Genomic DNA, 14388 nt, shown 5'->3' on the forward strand with positions numbered 1-14388 from the left:
TTAAGCACTGCCTCTCAGCTGCTTATCTGCTGAGATAAGCAGCCTAAGGCTCCTGGACGACAGATACAATAATTCCATGCTGACCGTAATTTGTTTGTACTGCCACTTTGTAAAATAATATGATACATAATAAAATTCAATTGAATTTTATTTTAATTAATAATATAAACATAATAAAAAATAGTATTATAACTAGAATATTATTTTATTTTATGTATTACATTGTTATAAAAAGTAATATATACAAATGAATATGAAGTTAAATAGTTTTTTTATAAATAACTGTATATAATAAATATGGCCACTGTATTGACAACTGTTACCAGAAAAGTTACACAAATTTGGAGAATGTTGAAAAAAAATGTACATTTAGAATCTGAAAAAAACTTAAACTACAGCTTTTAAAATGACATTTAAAAAAGGAACTTTACAGTGTGATCATTGGCTCAGTGAGCTTAACCACTACCCGAACAGTGTTGTGACACAGATTACACAGAAATTATTACACAGAAAAATTATTTTAAATGAAAATTGATTTTGGTAGCGTATGCCAGGATGAGTGTACTTAGTCAAAATGGAAAGAAAATGTATTGCATTTCAGAGCAAACTGTGCGTGTAATTATACTTCTATTTTTCTTAAAGATAGTAAGATAAAAATTCCTAAATAAAATTGTCCCCAGAATAATAGTAAAATAATACAGAGCAAGGAAAGGTGAACAAGGCCACATCATTTCAGTACCTTCTTGGCCTCTTGTGCTTGTCTGCATGCATGTCTTATTAAGTCATTGGCTAGCCACTGAATGACTCACCTCATTACGCATGCTCCAGAAACCAACCAATTACAGGCTATGTAAACAACTGTGTCACACCCCCACTCTGCTCTGATAATGCTTTTTCTTGTTTGAGATTAACTGGCAAAATAAGAACAACTCAGCCTTGGAAGGGCCTGTGCTTAAACAGGCTTATAAAAGCAAGGGAGCAGAAAGAATGGCTTCTGAGCGCCAAACTAAGGTAACTCACAATAATGTGCTGTAAAAAAAGTTTTCATGTACTATTTTATGCATGAGAAAACAAGGCTAATCTCACAGCAAGTAGCTACAAGTCTGAAAATCTTTCTGGTGTGTTTATTTCATGAAATACATTGTATTTAGGCTTAATTCACACTCCATATGGGCCTGAAACCAGTTCCCTGACAATGAGAAGTGTGTGAGAAAAGGAAGCCGGAAGGGAGTAGAGGGGGAAAGAGCGGTTTATAGGCTGCAGTTCTCTTTGACTGTAATCACCTCTCTGGAGGCCCATTGGACTCCCCAGGCCAAAGAAAACAGTTATGATTGGAAAATGATCTGGAATTCCCACATGCTGATAGGATATCTAGTATTTTCTTTTTTCTAACTTCTTCTCTAACTCCTCCCCTGCTTTTATTATATCTCTCTTAACTTCAGGCAACGACATCTCTCTACAGAGACTGCCAAGGGAGAGGAGTAGAGGGCAAAGGAAAAAGAAGAAAGCCAAAGCCTGTACAACCAAAGCCCCTGAGCTGCCGCAAGCTGTTTTCTCTTGTTAATGACCACCTCTCACCCCTTCACTCTTTCCACTAAGATTTACAAGATAAGTGAAGGGCAAATTAGCATGACATGAGTTGCGTTCATGCAGGATGTCAGGTGGCATTTGTGTAAGGAACTTGCACTTTTGTAAATCTCTCAAATATTCACTATGTAAGATGAGTGTAAGAGACTTAGCACTGGTCCACTGTCTGGCCATTATGTTATTTCCCACAGGGTGGATACACTTAGGACTACTGGTACTGCTCTTGAATGTTTTGTTGTGGATTTAAAAAAACAATTCCAAACTTCACTGCCTACCTTTCAGAAATCACAAGTATGGTACTGACTTAATTAAAACATGCAGAAAAAGTCTAATGAAAACAACATGTTCTTTATCTGTATCTTTATCTATAGCTACAAGAACATTCCATGACCATGTGTTTGTTTTTAATTCCCCACTGCAGTCATCTGCCATTCATTAACACCAGCTGGAAAAACTTTATTTTATTTTTATTTTTTTTTTTATTTTTACTTTTTTTCTGTGGCCTTTCTGTGGCCTTTACCAAAAAATATATAATTTTAACAATAAAAAATAAAAATTCTTATCTAACTTACTGTTTGATGTATAGTGCCAATTAATTTTATTTGTAAACTAACAGCATAAGCAATCACTTTTTTCTAAGCTTGTGCAATCCTATTAGAGGGTGATAATATCCAGTATTGTTTATTTTAATTATATTGTATTGTAGGCATGCCACTATTTAACAGTATGTGAGCATGAATTATTAGTCAGATTTACTCTATAACAGCTCTTTTTCTTTTTCAGTCTGTTTCTTCACAATAAATCAGGGGATCTGATGTCAATCAAGAAGTTATTTGCGAAAGTATTTTAAATTCTCTTATGTGTGTATATGTTTGCACCTGACACCAAGACAAATTCCTATTAATGTGAAGTGCTCTTTGCTAAACCCTTTGCTGTACCTTGCAATAAAACCTTATCTGATTCTGATTCTGAACTGATACCGCTGTAAGCCCCTGTTCCCTTTCCCCAATCGCTCACTGAATTTGCAGCCTCAAGTTCTGTTATGGAAATGCGTGAATGCTGTGAGTTCATTAATGTATGTCGGCTTTGTGGGTTTTTTTAACTGCAATTTGCTGTACTAGGCAGTGTAGATTTGGTCATTCATAAAGACAAAAACAATTTTATTTTTTACAAAAACGATTTTTAAATGGTCTATTGTGTGTGTGTGTGTGTGTGTGTGTGTGTGTGTGTGTGTGTTACTGTTTTTAATTGTGCATCTCTGATGAAGAACATTTTTATTTTGAAATGGTGGAAATACTCATTTTCATTCATTCAATTTTGAAATTTTTAAATGGAAAAAGAATTCCACCCAAGCCTAAATTTTACAGTAGAAAGTTTGAATGCACAGTATATTATTCACATGCTCATCATTATTCAATAAAATAAAATAAAGTATAATTGTAATTGTTATTTTCTTCACATTTGTTTAGACTGGGATAAACAAATGTTTCATACTGGAAAACACAATTATGCACTAAGTAATGGTGACAGAATGTGAGCTGAAGCTTAAAGTCATTTACAAAGCTTAAATACATTTTTTAAGTGTGAATACAATTGCACCATGAAATCTAATAAATACATGAATGAACATATGTACTTACAGTACAGGCTATTTTAAATAACTTAGGTTTGTTGAATAGCTTGCATTTGAAAGACCCTCCTTACTATTAAATATACTAAAGAAATTATTTTACAATACATACATATGCTTCTGTAAGCTTAAACTGTTTAATAAGTCAGGTATTTAAGTTCATGAGTTTTACATAAATCTATGTCTGTCTTCTGACTAATGGGCTTGATACTCATTGTGAACAGTGCACTCTATGAATAAACACACAGAGAAACAGTTAGGCTCTGCATCATGTCAGGTACAGTACACAAAGCACAGACAGATCACTGCAATTAAAGGTGCACATGCTTCACTTATGCCTAAAGTATGGCCTATAGATGTGAGAGAACGGTGAGGAAAAGAGAACAGTATAGTCTTTCTCATACACATACAGCATAAATTACGTCCGACGGTGCGAGTGTGATACCACCGTCGAGCGGCCAGTCAATGGCGAGGGCAGGGAGAGGCAATGGAGCGCGGTAATGTGTAATCTTACTACTCAATGGGCTGTGCCCAGCAATGGGCCTCTGAATGCAGGAAGTGTCAGGGAGATAAATAGCGGAGTGTCCCTCTCAAAAAACATGATTAATACCCCCGGCTAGTGACGCTGCAGAAGATGAAGTGGGAGCAGCTGGCTCAGGCAGCGCGGGCACGCAGAGAGAGGTTTGGGGGGAGTAAGAGAGAGAGAGAGAGAGAGAGAGAGAGAGGGAGAAAGCTGAGGGAAGGGTACGAGTGCAGCAGAGCAGAGAGGGCAAAGAGGAGGAGACAGCGGCAACCAGGGGGAGGCAGATCAGGCAAGGGCAAGCTGGGCTGGTGAGAGAGGAGAGACACCCCCCTCCACCCGCACCTCTACTAGTGCCCTCTGTCACAGCACACACACACACACACACACACACACACACACACACACACACACACACACACAAACTCACACACACACACAGAAAACAGGCTTAGTTTAGAAATAATCTCCATCGATCACACCCTTGAGCATGTATGCAACAACATGCAAGTACTTTAAATAGTCTATGTGTATAGGTAATAAGAAGCAAAGTGCCTATTATGCTACAGGAAAACCTACATCCATCAGATTGTATGTGAGAAAATCAGACATAATTGTTCATATGCTGTGTCTTTAAGTGTGCCTCAATAAATGACATACATGTTGCTCAATAATATTCTGGCTTAGAGGTAATACAGTAATGCTTGACAAGTGGAATTTTGGGGATTTTTGCTGTTGTAAGTAAACATGTCGAGGGATGGGCTACTTTTTCACAGTTCAGTGGGCCAACCCTCCCCTCATACAATTAACTTTTGCGGCGTAATGGGATGATTGATAAGCTGGAAGTGTACGCTTTAAGGAGATATTAATCATTCCCTCTGGTAATTTTAATCATGCGTTCCATCATCCCCAGATGCTGAGGATCACCTTCCTGGCAAACAAAGGGCGGCAGCACCACTCACACAGTCATTTTGTTCTAGTTTAACTTTATTTTGCACCGGTTTGTTCCTCCCATCTGTTCGCACCAGGCTTGGCGGCCCACGTTGCACGTCCACAAGCTGGGGAACCAGTGTGTGGGAGTGTGCTTGTGTGCAAGTGTGTGTGTGTAAACTTTTGAAAAACAGCCGTCTTTGAAATGGTAAACCAAGTCTTCTTGGTTCGTTGCTGCACTGACTCCAACCCCCACCAAATAAGCTCATGTACACACACACTAAACACAAACACAATGATGTTACCACATAGTGTGGGCAATATGTCGGAAAAAAAGCACAATTTGGCATTTGAACTAATCTATTATTGTATGAGTGGAGTTGATATGCAGGATGTAGTTGGATGGAAAACATTTTTCCTCCAAAGCCTGCATCCCCTAAATTCATTCTAAAAGCCTAGGAGAGACAAACATCTTCCTCAATCATTAATTAGTTCATGCTCACTACCTTCATTATGTGTTAGTGTAAATCATCATCTGAGGCCATGTTTATCTGGGCCATATATTTTCACATCAGTGTATTTACTTCTGGATTCTTCTGCCTATTATTTGACAGTGTATCACACACATATATACACTGTTGACTGCCCAATTATATTTTGCATCGTAAAAGATCACAATTAATATTTTAGTCTGTTCAGAAGAAATAGTGATGCCTTACTGCCACTTTTGTGTACACATTAACAAAGTTTGGGGTCAGGGTAAGGGGGGAGCAAAGCAGACAGAAATAAAAGAGAGAGAGAGAGAGAGAGAGAGAGAGAGAGAGAGAGAGAGAGAGAGGGTGAGTGAATGATGGGGGAAGGAAGGAGCAGTGCAGTGCTTAAGAAATGCAATCACTCTCTTCCAAAACACTGGGTGTGGTTTACACACGTTAAATATGCAGCGGGTGGATAATTTATTGCACAGTTTTAATAATTATAAAATGTAAAAATATCTAATGATCATTAGATTGCAGTCAACAAGCATAGTAGCACAGTTTATAATCACACAACTTGTTAATACATTGAGATTTTTATTTCTACTATACAGTTTCACAACAAAGCATTTAAGAGATTTCTATTTTAAAGAAAACCTGAAAGTACACTTCCGCAGTAGGACTACAGTCCCATTACCATGCTAAATTCAATTCAATTCATTTTTATTTAACAATGGACATTGTCTCCAAGCAACTTTACATAAAGAATGTGGTGATAAAAATTAATAAGATTGTTCTTTATAAGTGTAAGTTTGTCCCTGATGAGCAAGCCGGTGGTAACTGTAGCAAGGAAAAACTCCCTGAGATGGCATTAGGAAGAAACCTTGAGAGGAACCAGACTCAAGAGGGAACCCATCCTCATCTGGGTGGCAACGAATGTCCATTTATTACAGCTAAATGATGTTGAGGGGTGCAGTGATGGTAATCAAATGCAAACTGTAGTCCTGTGTCAGTGAAGAAGACTGTTGACATGAAGTACAGGCCAAATCCATCCTCAAAGCTCCTGTGTTACTACATAATTTCATGGATCTCCAGGCCATTGCTAAGAAACATCCCCAGCTGCACACTGGTTTATCTCGACTAAGAGAAGAGGGGTGACAGGGAGAGAAAGATATGGATCATTAACTATCCTTATTGTTGTATAAAAGTTAAGAACACTGTGCAGTTGGGGACTCCAGCAAGACTCGCTATAGACATGAGGGATCTCTGGGATGAAAGACGGCCCGCCACATCATTGTCAACAATCCTGAGTGAATGCGTGAGAGTGAGGGGACGACAGCATACAAATATCCCAGTTCACCGAACACTATATCCATGATCCCTCCAGATCTGCTCCTTTACCTAAGAAAAATCTACCAATTAAAGGCTTCACTAAATAAATATAATAAATACAGAATTCTAATTGGAAGGCTGTTCCATAACTGTGGGGCTTTGCAAGAGAAAGATTTGCCCCCTGCTGTAGTCTTCATTATTTGTGGTAACAACAAGTAGCCTGCACCTTTTGATCAAAGTAGGTGTGGGGGATCATAATGGTACAGAAGTTCACTCTGATAGTTCGGTGCAAGATCATTAAGTGCTTTATATTTTAGTCGTAGTATTTCATAATCAATGCAGGGGTTAATTGGGAGCCAATGTAGACTAATTAAAACAGGGGTGATTTGGTCATATTTTCTAGATCTAGTAAGGACTCTTGCTGCTGCATTCTGGACTAACTAAAGCTTATTTATTTCCTTGAACACCCAGACAGGGTGTCTAATCTAGATGTAACAAAAGAATAAACTAGTTTTTCTGCATCCTGCAACGACTATCCTGGAAATGTTATTCACATGAGCTTCAAAGGAAAGACTAGAGTAAATAACTTCTGTACACACAGAGATTTATCTGAGTTGAGCAGAATGAAATTATCTAGCATCTGCTGTCTAATGTCTACACACTCCTCAACATTTTTAAGATGATCTCTCTCACAACTGTATATCATCAGCATAGCAATGGAAGCTAATATTTTGTATAATTTCACCCAGAGGCAGATTATATAAAGAGAAAAGCAGTTGGCCTAAAACAGATCTCTGCGGAACACCAAACTGAACCTCAAAGAGTGCGGAGAACTCAACATTTACATCAACAATCTGATCGTGAACAGTCAAATAAGACCAAAGCCAGGAGAGAGCTGTTCCCTTTATTCCAAAAACATTTTCTCGTCTAGCAAGCAGGATAGTATGATCAATGGTGTCAAAAGCTGCAATAAGGTTGAGCAAAACAAGTAAGGAATCAAATAAACTGGTTAAATGTAGCTACAATCGCATATATTTAATGTTGCCATTTATATGGGTGGAACTTCGAAAGCACTTTAAATTGCGTCAGACTGTTTATAGCTGAGCAGTACACAAGCAATTAACCTTACAGTTTAATCTTTTTTTCTTTACACAGTTTGTAGTCTTGCATTAGATATATTTATTATGCATCACATAAATAATTGTATTAAAAAAACAATCAGATGGAATATTTATTTATTGGTTTGAGTTTTTGAAGCAATGTGGATCAGTCTTTTGCAGGAATTGTACAGCACAGCAACCGTGTAATGAATTAAGCTGAAAACCTGTGTTTTAAGACAGAAACGTGCACAAACTATAAAACATTGAATGTGAGCTCAAGTTACTTGTTGTATCAAGTTTGACATGTTCTCCCTTTGTCTATGGAGGTTCTTCTGGATTCTCTGGTTACCTCCTGTGCATTGTACTGGTGTCCCACCTGCTATAGCCTCTGGATCCAATACAACTCTGACAAGGATAAAGTTTTTATTGTATATGCATGAATGACTTACATAGCCAAAAGCTAAATAAATAGCCATGTAAATGCAGACACAATGTTTATGCATGTAAACATTTTATTTGATCTGAAATTACAATGTTTATTTAAGTATGAGAAAAAACTGCAAAAGAAATACCATTGAACCGACCAATGTACAAGAGAGCTGAGACTATGGTTGTGAGGTTACAACTTCAGTATTTATTTGTATACCAGCTCCAACTGAAATAATATTAATAACCTTTTTTTTTAATTTGATCACAAACTGTAAAAATTCCTCAAAGATCTCTGGGAAACACTACTGATCACTAGGGGTATTAATAGTAGACCCAAGCATGACACATTAAACACACTGAATGCTAAAAGAGACCATAGATAACAAATGCAAACAATTACAATAAATCCAATGTTCTGGTAAATGAACATGAAAACTGCAGACAAAAAACATTTGGCAGCTAGAGAAAAACATGGAGTTAATTACACTAATGCTGAAGAGGAGCTGGAGGACCATGCTGTTGCTGTAAACAGACACAAGTTTAATTGAATTGACATTCCAGAAACAGACAACAGTGATTACAACAAAATCAAATTAATGAGAACCACATCAGGTGTCGACACCTTATAAAAAAATATTCTTAACTATAACTAATTATTCCACCATTTCAGAGACTGAAGGAAGTAATTTCCACACAAGGAAGTAAAAAAATCACTTCCTAAACTTTGGTCTATCCGGCATCCGGCTCACTTAATCAAGTACGAGCAGATGACAGACGTTTAATCATTGCAGTGTTTCATATCGAAAGTTGCTGGCAGAAAAAGACTGTGTAAACGTGAACAGATCAGAATGTAGAGTTGATAGGGCAGACCCCGAAGGAAGTGATATGAGATGTCCCCTTAAAGCACCAGGGCTGCACTGCGTCGTAAAGCCATTAATTGGCTAAAAAAGGCAATTTAATTTTACATCATGTCCAACCTCATTTGTTATCAGCAACAAAGCTGTGCATAGTACAAGAAGGTAATAGAGGTTTTTGGTGGCTTTTTGCCACTTATTATCTAATAATGATGAATGAACATGCCTGCAGGTGACAGCTGTTTGGATGCTTTGTTATGTAGAGAGGCATCTATTAGTAACTTCCCTCAAACCAATTTTGTTTGACTTTGATGTGGACACAAAACTATTCAGGTTGTTTTACTGCAATATAAACAATTGTTAGCAGCACACAAAATAAATCATAGACAAAAACAATGTTATAATTTTTGTAGAATACAAATAAAAATAATAAAACTAGACTTACTAGATTAGCCTAGAGGCACTATTCTCAAATTTGCTTTGACAGCAAATGTTTCTTCTAATAAAAAAAATGCCAGAAGATCCACTAACACCCCTGTAATATACTCTTAAACAATCTCAGACAAAAGACAAACACACATCAATCGTGTTCCCTGCCAGTGGGCAATAAAAGTCTAATGAGTTGGAAGCTGCTATGATAATCAATAGTGAGGATGTATAGGAGGTCAGTAAGTGTGTGTGTGTGTGTGTGTATAGGATACAGGAACTACACAAAATTAAGCTGTTATTGCATTATTGAAGAAATTTAACAAACAGACCTCTATGATTTTTATCTGGTGCCAATTTATCTGGCATTGAAAAGGCTTTTGAAACACACCATTGCTACGAGTTGGCTGGACACAAACCCAAAAGACTGCTTGCTAGCTGTCATTATTGGTGTCGGGTTCTGCCATGGCCTGTATGCTCCAGTGCATGCTAAAAGACAATCAATCGTAATTGTCAAGTCCTATGCAATAATTTCTCATTCTGGCAGGCCATCTTTTCTCTGTAGAGTTTCCTGGAGAAGGCCTAAAGTTGTGATACACAGGCCACAGATGAAACTCTACACAGTCCCTCTGACAGTAGATGAATAATCGCTAATAGGCCTGCTTTAACAAATGAATCACTCAAGATCACTAACACACACAGAGCATGACAGAAGACAAAAATGTATAATTTTTTAAAGCCATATTTGAGCAAACAACTCTATTAATTACTGTGACTTTTCACAGTCATTGAATTAACTGTTATAAACTGAGAGATCACACTGCTGAAATATCATTCAGGGAGAAACAGTTTTCTAATAATGTAGAAACAAACTGTAATCTTTAAAGCACTGTGTTTTTTTAATGCAGAAAAATATTAACAGTAGTGATAATTAGGCATTAAAATCATACTTCTTGCATGATAAATAATAATTTAATTGTACATCTATTCTTCACAGGTGTAAACAAGTGTAAAATAAAAAGTGTATTGTACTTCATTGTTATAGTTATTAAATACCTATAGTGTTAGGGACATATGATATATAATAATATACTGTCAATTACTTCTTTATGTTACCATGTAACCCATGTTCCAAGATATATCAATATAATATGTTAGTAGAGGACTAGTATGCACATTGCAGACTAAGTTGGTACAAATGAACAAATGATATATTCATGCAAGTGCAGCAATTATGTGTAGTGAGAATTGTGCACAGCACAGTGCACAGTGTGCAATCACTGTCTCTCTGCATCTCTCAGCAACCCACACAACAAGCTCATTAAGGCCTGGTTACACATTCACTCTTGTTTATGTTTGAAAAATGTATGCACCGGCACCTGGAATCATACAGTCATTTATTCTGTTATGGTGGCCCTCTACATCCGATGTCTGCACTATCCCCTTGTAAAAGGGTTGAACATTGAACACCTCTACTCAATATTTAAGCAGGTCTCTACCTCCTTCTCTCTCACTTTGCTTCCTCACTTGCTCTCTTTTTTGGGGTGGTACAGCAGGGGATGGCATATTAATCAACCTCACAGCCACTAATGCTAACAATCAGTCAACATGCTTGGCCAGGCTTTCCATCTCCCATGACAGCCAAGTTTGTCCTAAAGCCTGCTGATTCGTCCGGGCAACCGCAATCTGCAGAAAAAAAGAACAACAGTTTACTTGCTCCACCTCATATCAATATGGGTTTCATTGTTTTTTTTAAAGAGAAAAATATTTCTACTTTATTTAAAGACTAAGCTGGTTTTGAAGGGGCTGCAATGACAAAAGTGTGTATTTATCTTAAACATACAACTTTAGAGCGTTTTTAATTAACTATGTACCATAAACACATTTATTTTACAGATATTCTTGGAGAAAAAACTTTTTTTTAAAGTTATAATTATGGAACAACTCATTTTATGAAGTACAAATATGCCACCATTATCTCTGAACAATATATTTTCAGACCCAAACAGCTGGCAGACTACAGAGGGAGAAAAGCGCATGCTGAGATATTCCTGGACTGTCATCCAGCCTTGTCGTACGAAAGCAGAGCTGGCATGTTTGCATTCATGAGGAAGAATATGGCCCTTCTCTGACAGCTTCAAGCTGACAACTGTAACAGTGACACAAATCATTTCAAATCAGTCCTGAGCATTTTTTCCGTCTTAGAGAGAGAGAGAGTGAGAGTGAGAGAGAGAGAGAGAGAGAGAGAGAGAAAGCTGAGGGCTGAAAACAAATGGGCACAGCCAAGGAAGGAAGCGTGTTGTGAACAGTAGTGGATGGATGCATGTATTTGTGCATTCTTGGCACAGAATTTCCCCTTCTTCCTATTTCTCTCTCCCTCGCTTAAATCTGGATGCTAATTATTGGGCTTTGCATAGCGTAAAATGCACAGCTGTGGTGACTGTCAGAGCTCCATGGGCTGTTAAGTTTGTGTGCATTTTGACAGTGGGTGGGCTTCTTTTTCTCCTCGAATGTGTGTGTGTGTGTGTGTGTGTGTGTGTGTGTGTGTATACAGCAGGTTTTTCTGTTTGTCTTAATTTGTTCACCTTACAAAATCACGTAAATAAGAGGACATGCCTCATAGAATAGTGGAGATAACAGTAGTATGTTTCTTTTTTTTTTACTCTGTCAGACTGTAGTTAGAAAAATAAATAAATAAGTTAACAAGACACTTACGATGATATCCCTGAATATCAAGTGCTAGACAGTAATGTCAGTCTCCAAAAAGAACTTCTTAGCTGTGCACTAGACCTGCTGACAACAGATGCATTCTGAAATATATGATCAGAGGAATGTTTATAGAATTTAAAACAGATTGTTGTCTCTTGGGGATAAACTTCAGAGGCCAGCTTGGCGTCAATTTTGATTACTTTATTTCTGAGGCGCTCCAGATGTTCTGATTTGTGACTGGGGCTTCTCACAGGGGGATACAGGAGACAGGGTGCAAAGCAGGTCCAAATGTTTGCATTTGGAGCCAATTAACGATTCTACCAGAGCATATTAGTTTTCAGCATGCTCGTAAATGTTTTACTGAGTTAGCGCCTTTAGACTGGACCCAAAGCATTATAATGATTCATGTTTTCTGTGCAAGCTGATTCAAACAGCTTAAGTGTTGACCATAACAGTAATCACAAAAGTGAGTACACCCCTCACATTTCAGCAACCATTTTAGTATATATTCACAAGGAACAATACTATAGAGGTAAATATTTTATATATTTTAGAGTAATCAATGTGCAGCTTGTATAGTAGTACAGAATTACTGGCCTGTCAAATAACTCAACATACAGTAATTATTGTCTAAATAACTGACAAAATAGTCTAAATAACTAACAAAATTGAGAATTTGTTATCTAGCTCTGTCTTAATCATCCTAGGCATGGAATTCACCAGAGCTGCACAGGTTGTTGCTGGGATCCTTCTCCACTCCTCTATAATGATGTAACGGAGCTGCTGGATGTTAGACACATGTTGCTTCTCCACTTGGCCACTGCATCACCTCCACCTTCAACTTCCTCAGCAAAGCAGTTAGCATCTTGGCGTTGTATTTGAGATCGTATTATGATGGAAAACTGCTGTTTGGCCCAGTTTCTAAAGGGAGGAGAACATGTTTTGCTTCAGAATGTCACAGTACATGTTGGAACCCAGACTATGATGCTACCACCACTATGCGTGGCTGTAGGCGAGACACAAATTTCCTGGTACTCCTCACCAGGGTGTCACCACACATGCTGGACACCATCTGAGCCAAACAAGTTTATCTTAGTCTCATCATTCCACAGGACATGGTTCCAGTAATTCATGCTTATGGACAGGTTGTCTTCAGCAAACTGGGTTTACTTATGACCCAACTTCAAAAAAGGCTTCCTTTTGGATGACAGCCATGCAAACCGACTTGTTGCAGTGTGTGGCGTATGGTCTGAGCACTGACAAGTGGACCTTCGACTTCTGTAACCTCTAAAGCAATGCTGCAGCACTCATATGTCGCTTTTTTAAAGCAGCTTCTGCACCTGAGGCACAACACAAGGACTCAACTTCTTTGATCGACCCATGAGAGGCCTGTTCTGAGCAAAACCCATCTTGGAAAACCTCTGTGTGACACTGGCCACTGTACTGTAGCTTAGTTTCAGGGTGATACCGATCTTCTTATAGTCCTGGCCATTTTTGTGGAGAGCAACAATTCTAATTCTCAAATCCTCAGAGAATGCAGCCTCTGATTGGTGCCTACTCAGTAGTTTGCCCAGGCTTGTTAAGATCAGAACAGAAAATATTACAGGACAGTATATAAAAAATAAAAAATAAAATAAAAAATAAAAAAAACAGAAAAACAGAAAAAGTACTTATTTTTTATATAGCAATTTACACATGGTGTGGCTGCTTTATTTCGTAGTTTATTTTGATACACTTAAAGTTAAGTTATTTGGTATTTTATTTTAAAATAAATGTATCTTTCCCTGAGTGTAAGAGCTATAATGCTAATATGCTGGTATACTGGCCCATGAAAAATGGTGTGTTTAAGTATAAAGCATCTATTTAAAGCTCTCTGTAGCTTCACCTGATTTGCGACAAAGAAACATATTCAATCAAGAGCTTCTCACTGAATGAAACAATATAATAGACTGTATCATTACACTTAGTAATCACACAATTGTATAATTCAACTTCTTTAGGGAAAAAATTATACTAGTTTTCTCTGTTTTCAGTGAAATAATAACAATAGAGCTGAGTATTACCAACTCTCTGCAATATGTAATTGCTATTTTATGTGAAACATCATAGGTGTGACAACATAATATTTTAAAACAAGATGTGGATCAGTGACAGATAATATTGTAATAGTTAATTTCATCTGTGAGAATATAGAAAAAAAAACATTATAGATTATCTTTTTATCTAATACACAAATCATTGACTTTGAATGGAGCCAATTAACGATTCTACCAGAGCATATTAGTTTTCAGCATGCTCGTAAATGTTTTACTGAGTTAGCGCCTTTAGACTGGACCCAAAGTGTTTTAATGATTCATGTTTTTAGTGCAACCTGATTCAGCTTAAGTGTTGACCATGA

The 14388-nt window shown here is 37.4% G+C and overlaps 1 long non-coding RNA gene across 1 annotated transcript; it reads left to right on the forward strand.

Annotated features, from left to right (window-relative positions):
• Positions 1–889: 889 nt before the first annotated feature.
• Positions 890–3024, forward strand: LOC124395945. The gene is made up of 2 exons (XR_006927702.1): positions 890–1011; positions 1443–3024. It is a non-coding gene; the product is annotated as an uncharacterized LOC124395945 (long non-coding RNA).
• Positions 3025–14388: the final 11364 nt, after the last annotated feature.

Source organism: Silurus meridionalis, chromosome 13 (assembly GCF_014805685.1).
Source record: "Silurus meridionalis isolate SWU-2019-XX chromosome 13, ASM1480568v1, whole genome shotgun sequence".
Taxonomy (NCBI): Eukaryota; Metazoa; Chordata; class Actinopteri; order Siluriformes; family Siluridae; genus Silurus; species Silurus meridionalis.